Genomic DNA, 8041 nt, shown 5'->3' on the forward strand with positions numbered 1-8041 from the left:
TAAGAGGGGCCCAAAAGGCTGCCAAGTCTCATTTGAACCCAGTCAGATGCCCACAGAGCAAAAAGAGGATGAAGAGAGGACAGGAAGCTGGACGCCCACCCTCGTGAGGTCCTGATCCAAACGAGGGAATGTTTTCGCTCCTTTTCTCTGAAAGTCTTTGCTGCTCAATGCCAAATGAAGTGCCTCCGCAGATCGACACTGCAGTGTTATCCTCCTTCAGCTGACAAACATCCTGATTCACTGCTGCTGGAAATGGGGCACCGTTACCACCTATGGTCTAATGGGCCTGAGCCAGAGGCACATGAACCAACTGTCAGCTTCAAGTATCAGACCAGCTCAGGCCTCAGGGAGGCCCTATGTAGAATAGATATGGGGTGGCCACTAAAGAGGTAACAAAGACACACTAGGCGGTCCTGCCTCGCACAGAACTCCCGGAAAAACACCAGTTTCGATGCCAGGGTGTCCTGTCTTTTCCTTTAACATTTCTGAATTCACAAAAGCACTATAGATTCCTCTAGCTTGGCTCAGGGGATCTGACTCCACCCAGTCATTTGTAATTTCAGTGAAACAGAGGAGAACCTTTGGATCAGAGACCCGGCCCTTATAGATAAGACACAGCTGCAGCGAAGGGAGAGAGGAGAGGGTGGCGAAAAATAAATTACCTCAAAACCAGGAGGGGAGGGGGGGGGGTTAAAATCAAGGAGTCGTTGGAGTTGACATTTGAGATTATCCAGGGATCCAGGGAGAAGAAAGGAAGGACTGTTGTCTTCCAGACACTGAACATCAATTACAGTGTGCCTGGGAGACACATAGAGGACATATGTAAAATTCCCTAGAGTGATGTATCATTCTAAGGCATTCTTCCCTGTCTTGTTTGTTATTCGAAGAACATGTTGGCTTGGGATGAGCTCATAAGAGAGTCTGAAGGCACTACCGTGCTGCTGAACCCCTCCGTCCTGGTATGATAGCACACTGTAACAATGATTTGGGAAGTTTTACAGCATACCATACAATTTGATTGTGATCTTAGTTTGACTTCAGTGTTTCTGTAAGAAAGGTAAATCAGCTGAAGTCCAAGGATCTCAATTAGCTCAAACATTTTTTCAGCTCTAAAATGCATGTTGTCCTATTATGTGATCTAAGAACACACCAAAACTCATGAAGTCTACTTGCGATGAATGGAATCAACAGAAAAAAAGGTACCTATTTGAGTGCACCAAAGATTGCAACAGTTCTAAAAATCTATGTGGTCTTTTATCTGCTGTTAGGTTAGAATGGTGTTTCTCATCAGTTCTTTTACATTGTTACGACCGCTCGTCTTATTGAAAGACCAACATTTTGAGGTTTCGCATCATCTGTTTGATATTAGTGGCGAGGAACACATGGCTATTCAAAGGCAGAGGCCTAAGTGACATCATAGACCGCATGGCGAAGCCAGGATCGTATCGTCAGAACCCAGTCAGAGACTTCTCAAACATACCTGACTACCCCCCTACCCTGTGTCTTACTACATTGATCTGTTGGTGTAGTCTTCATCTATGGGATTTACCTTGGATTCTCCCTCAAAGACATTTCAATGACCTGCATTTATTCAACAGTACCACGTACTACAGTATATGTAGTCTTCTTGAGTACAAACTTTACCACACAATACTTGTGTTCAGAAGGCTACATCCCTGCATGCATAATTGCAGGAAACGGTCAACCAATATCAATGAATAGCATATTCATCCTAAGTAATCATTGCCTTGTTGAGACTAACAAAAACACAAGGTGGGGGTTTGTGATTGAATAACAGTCTGAACAAAACTCTAGAATGTTAACATGAATGTGTAATTCATTGATATATTACATACTAATACAACATGATTTACTCATATGTTTCAGGGGGAATATGTTAAATAATGGATATGTAATAACTATACGTAACTGAAACTGTAAATAATTTCAGATTCGTAGATATTGTGAAAGTGAAAGTTATATGTACTGTATGTGTGGAGACGGGACATTAGCCTAGGGAGTAATGACGCCCAATTTGGCCAGCACACCTGTTTATGTTGGACAGAGGCGGTAAGCGGTGCTTGTAAAATACGAGCGAGGTTAATACTTATGCTGTGACGCCCTCAGTCAGGCCCCACAGCTACAGTAAGGACAACATCAGCGCTCTTACATGACAGGATGGGTCTAACCCCAGGCTGAGCAGAGAGTGTGTGTGTGTGTGTGTGTGTGTGTGTGTGTGTGTGTGTGTGTGTGTGTGTGTGTGTGTGTGTGTGTGTGTGTGAGAGAGAGAGAGAGAGAGAGAGAGAGAGAGAGAGAGAGAGAGAAAGCGAGAGAAAGGAAGAAAGAGAGAGAAGAGGAGAAACAAAATAGGAGAGCAGTACATTCTAAACTTCAGAAGAGGGAATGAGAGAGCGAGAGAGGAGGAATGAAAGAGAGAGGGGAATGTGTGGCTGTATCTACAGTTAGTCTGTATCTCTTAGTGTCTATATGCATGAGTGTCGGTATATGTGTGTTAGTGTGTGTGTCTGTGCGGAACAGACAGACAGATCCCTTAGGGAAGTGGGTTTCTACATGGAGACATTGGTGGGGAGAGTTCGAGGACAGCCCACACGCGCTTTGTGCAGCGCGGCTCGGTGTCCAGTGGTTGGCTAGGCCACGGCTTCTCCTTGAGGATATTTCCTTCCTCGCGTTTTGTTTTCATGAAGTGAGGTTGGGGTTCTAAAAGCAGACTCCACCTAGGGAAAACTCAGAGAGACCCTTCACAACCCTTTTCATAGCTCATCCATTTAAACTGCCCCTCTCCTCTAAACCCCAAGCCCACCCTTCTCAAAAGAAACAGGGGACAAAATACTTTGGAACTCACCAGTGACTGTTTGACCAGTAACAGGCATGTAAAACACCAGAAAAGAAAACACCATTTTGTCAAAGGTAATAATGCTAGAATAAAACAGGAACAAGAAAGAGAGACAGAAAGGAAGGAAGGAAGGAAGGAAGGAAGGAAGGAAGGAAGGAAGGAAGGAAGGAAAGAAAGAAGCAATGCTGTGTTTTCTAGCATTTACAAACCAAGCCCAAACCAGAAAATGGCCCAGAACGCCATGCTCTGAGTGATCTGTTCTGAATTGATAAAACAACATCAATGTGCTACACAGCTGAGACCACAGAACTCTATACCCCACAGCCCAAATCCCTGGACATTTGGAAAATATTTAAATTTTCAACATTTTGGTTAGCTCTCACAGCACGCAAGATGTTGTCAACAAGCAAAAAAATTATCTGCCGACATTGAAAAGACATCTGACTTTACATTCATTTCAATGAGGCACTTTTGGTAATGGTTAAACTAGAACTCAGATACAGTTGAAATGTTTTGTATCAAACACTGATTAAGGAATTGACTTACAAAACATTGTATATGACAGCGCTACATGCCGTTGCCTCGTACTGGTGCTGGGTTGGAGTAAAGGGTAGCTTGTGTACAGAGATGGGTAAACTCCAGTACTGAGCATCCCCCTTCTTTATGGGTCTGACTGGCCTGTCTGTGGAAAGAATAGCGGCGGAGGTGGTGATTACAGCCGAAGCTACTGATCTGGGTCACTAACTTGGAAATAACTGTTTAACCCCCCACTGCTTTTCCATGGGGATGGAAGGTCTAAAGACACAAACACGACAACACCACAGTTCAGCATGAGGTTACCACGACATAGAGGCCTACAGTATGCAATGGAGGTTGTGCCATCTCACCATTTAACTCTCCTCCTGGGTGACGGGACAACTGACTCACTATACTACATGATTCCCTTGCCGTCATGACTCTTTTGGATAACAGAGACATCGTTCTGATTCAAACCGTTGTCTGCTTTCAGCCAGTTGGCGGTGTTCCGTATGAAAGTAAAATACGAGTGGACTTGTCTATCTCTATCTTCAGAAGATTGATGGCTAACTCTTTCTGTCAGCAGAGCACACCACACCGATGGAAACATCAGAGAGACCCGTCGCCGCCTGGCGCTTGTATATTTCGGTCTCCATCTGTGTCACAGGGTTGGAGCGGGCTGGAGTACATGCCTTTGAATATGTAGGGCATTGGACATGAGCGTCATGTGGTTTTGGAGAAGTAAAAAGATGGTTGGGTTGTAATCCAGTCCCCCCCCACTCCGCCTCCACCCAGTTTTCCCCTCTTGTCTATGCTGGTCCTATTCACCCCCCCCCAATCCCTCCGTTCCCCCCAGCCCAACCTCACCAACCCGTCCGCTTCTAGCCGCAATCCAGAACCCTAATGTCTGACGGATGCACAGAGGTCGCACTGATGATCTAACAGAGCCCTTTGGTCCATCGCTGGGCCTTTGATCACAGCGTTGAACCCCATCTCCCTCCCCCAGCCGCCTCCCCCTCTCTGCCCTCTGTGGATGAGTGTGTGTGGGGGATCGAGTTACACACTGCTGAGGAACAGGCTGCTGACATCTTCTGGCAACACGTGTCTTTGTTTAAGACTCTCCTCTCTGCAGGCGGACAGCTCTCATTCGCTCTGGCACAGTAGACACTGCTTTGCCAAGCTCTGCTGTGCCCTGCCCTGCCCTGCCTGGTTGCTACAGAGGGGGGATTCTGTACTTGCCTGTACAGCCTGGGGAGGACAAACCTTAATGCTCAAGAAAGGCCTAATACCTCTGTCTTAACTTGTTTATATTGTGTCTTAAAATGTAACTTTACTGATCAATGAAACCTAACCAAACAGATTACTTGAATGGAACTCTAGTGCACAGACAACATGAACTGGACACAAATCACATCCTGCAATACAGGATGTGATTTGATGCCCCCCTGCACACATCCCTCGCCAGCTCAAGATTCACACAAGAAGGGAATAAGCCGTGACTTGTTTCTGGATTGCTCTGGCAGGTCACCCGGTGATGGGTGAACTCACAATGAACTATTTCACATTCTCCATAATAGTTATTTACTTAAATCTTGTGCCACAAAACATCCAGTAAACATGGCTTTCTGACACTGTTTGGAGTCAAATGAAGATGCACACTCTCCAGCGGTCTCTACTTGTGGTGCTCCGACAGCTTAACAATAGATGCTGTTTGGTCAAAGAGATACACAAGGTTGAGTCAGGGGCAAATTCATTTGACTGTCTAATTTGACTGTTTGTTTAGACTTGAAAAAAAACATTTGTATTTATTGGTTTTAGAATCACAAAACATTATTAAAAATGTTTAACCTAAACAGGCCAACAAACAGCATTTCATAAGATACCCTTAATTGATACTATGGTACAAGTAATTTTTGACTAAGAAATAATAATAACAACCGTTTATATCCTTTGTTTGGCGTTGGCTTGGACATTGCCCATGCATCTGAAGTGTTATTGTTTTAATTTATGTATTTCTTTTTTGGCTAAATCGCCTGGTGTTGTGTTGGTGTCCTTGCATCCCCTATCTACATTACGTTTTCGCCTGTGGCACATCATCACACACATGCACACACACACACGTAGATGTTTAGACTTTTTAGTTCTGTGGGTGAGAGATTGCAACACATCACGAATATGCCACCACATGTGTTGGAAATGTAAACCAAGGTAATGCGTTATTATGGGGTGTTAATGAACTCCTTTGTTATGAGTCCTCACGACACAACACGGCAAATACAATGTGGAGCTTTAAGCCGTTTGTGAAAATAAAATATCATAAACTCTTTGAGTTGACAGACTAATTGACTTTCAAAGTCACGCCGATGCTTTTGACTGCAGATGTGTCGTCTTTCAATGCATGGTTATGTGTTCATTTTAAAATCACCTTACCAGTTGTCGGATATGTTTGTTCAATTAGCGGCTTGAGGCTGAAAAGCAAGGAAAAATTAATGTGTTTCTAATTTTAATGTCTTCTGGTTTTTACATGTATGTATCATCTTTCCAAAGAAAACTTCTGCCCTTACATTTCTCTGTTTTATTGAGCAGAATTGCAATAAAACAGAATCCACGAATACATAAACGCATTAGACCTCATTGGGAAGTGCCATTAGGTCTCTGCAGCAGCAGTAAAATCCATTTTTAACTCCCAGCCAGTTAGTTCACTGCTCCCTGCCTGGCTGGGCTGCCCTGCGACCCACAGCTACACCTCTCATCACCCCGGGCCATAAAAGCCTTCTCCCTGGGCCATGTGGACGACTATGTGGACAGGATGATGGGGCTCAGAGGCAGGCCCAGTCAGACACAACCAGCCAGGCAGCCCAAGCCCTGTCTGTCCTGTCCCCTGCCCAGCCCAGCATCTGTCTGGTTGGCTCTAGCCAGGCTTTTCCGATGAGTCCAGGTTGGTTTGAGAGGGGAGCTGTCAGACAGTGGTTGTAGGCAGGGCGTGGTGCCTGACCAGAGGGCCGACTGGTCGACCATACAACGCGTGCTAGCTGAGACGTGACCTGGGAAGCCTGTCTACCGGGCGGTGGGTGAGGCGGCAGTGTGGTTCTCATCTCCAGATGGATGACAGCATGGATAGAACTCCTCAGCCTGGACGGACAGAGGTCTGTCTGTGGCCAGGTTTCCTAGTGTGCTGCCTTCATCAGAGAAGGCTAGGAAAGAGGTGAGGTCTTCTGACCATAATTCAAACTATTTCAGAAAATACTGGTAGTTTCAAAGACATTTACAGTGTTGATCAAATGGTTCTGTAGAATATTCTGTCTTGACTCTTCAAACACATATTTGTGCTGTGATTGACTCAAACATCAATAGACTGAATAAAACCTAAGCCTCCTACTTTTTAATCATACTCCTACTACTCACTTTTATGAATGATAAACATTAGACTTCCCTTTTGACTTCCTCCAAGAAACGTGCCCTGATTTGGCCAGACGACAAAAACACTGCCACGAAATGGAGGTGGTTAGAGTAGTGTGTGAGTGATGACTGTCACTATGGCAACCTCCTTGTGTTTTCAGTTTGAAGCTGACATCTCAATAGCTCCTGTTGTGCTGACATGTGGGACAGTTAAACGTTCTGTATGTCGGTCATTCCACGAAAAGAGTGCCTTTTGCATCCCTTTGATATTTTAAATATAAATTGTGCACCAATATTGAATTTTAAAAGCCTCTTATATTAAATGAAGCGCCCTTTAATATAGACCACAAGGAGAATTTAATAAATCATTTTTTTTGTATGAATAAAGACTGGCAAAAAAAATGATTTTGACATTACCCTCCGTGCACCCGCTGTGATTTTAACCCACTTAACATCAACATTTCACCAAGTTCTCACCATCATCGTAAAGCTCTAGTTATTTTGTTGCTTTCCAAAGTCCTTCCTGGAGATAATTTCGTGATTAGTGGTTCATTTATGTCTGTCCCTCATTTTAAGGTCAACACTGTTACGTGAACTGAACTCTCGTTTAAGGTGAAACTATTTTTTTATTTTTTTATTTTTTTTCAAATTATAGTGCAAAGTAGGTGAGCTGGTTTAACTTTTTTTGGCCATTTTCCAATGTTTTGTGGTAGAAACCTGAGCGAGTCGAGCATAAAACGTCATCCCTATTACCCATAGATAGACAGGCTAGAAATGATTGAAGAGTTTAAATATTTTGGTGAAGCTTGCATTCAATTGTCGCTCCCTGCTGCACACAACAAGCTTCCATTCCTCCTGTCATAACGGGATTTATGGCCGATTTAAGATGAAGTTGTCAACCCTGTTACTATATTTGCACTTAACAGGCACTTACACATTTTTTTATGTAACCTCTTGAGATGGGAAAACATGATTTTTATGAAGTTGAACATGTGCTATTTATGACAGAATGTTAAAATTAGGTGAAATCAAACGTTTTGTTTGACCAAGTTACACTTCTCAAAAGACACCAAATTGGTGGAACGACCCACATACAGTATAGTATGAGGTGAAGTATTAGGAAGCCTGTTAATTACAGGGGTAGAAAAGGGTATAAATTACTCCGATTACAGGCTGGATGCAGAAGCAAAACAAACCGTGAGCCCAGACACTTCTTACATTCAGACCAAGCTTTGGCAGATGGATCTAGCCTCAATATCAAGGTTGGAATGG

The sequence above is a fragment of the Salmo trutta genome, chromosome 7, assembly GCF_901001165.1.
Source record: "Salmo trutta chromosome 7, fSalTru1.1, whole genome shotgun sequence".
Classification (NCBI taxonomy): domain Eukaryota; kingdom Metazoa; phylum Chordata; class Actinopteri; order Salmoniformes; family Salmonidae; genus Salmo; species Salmo trutta.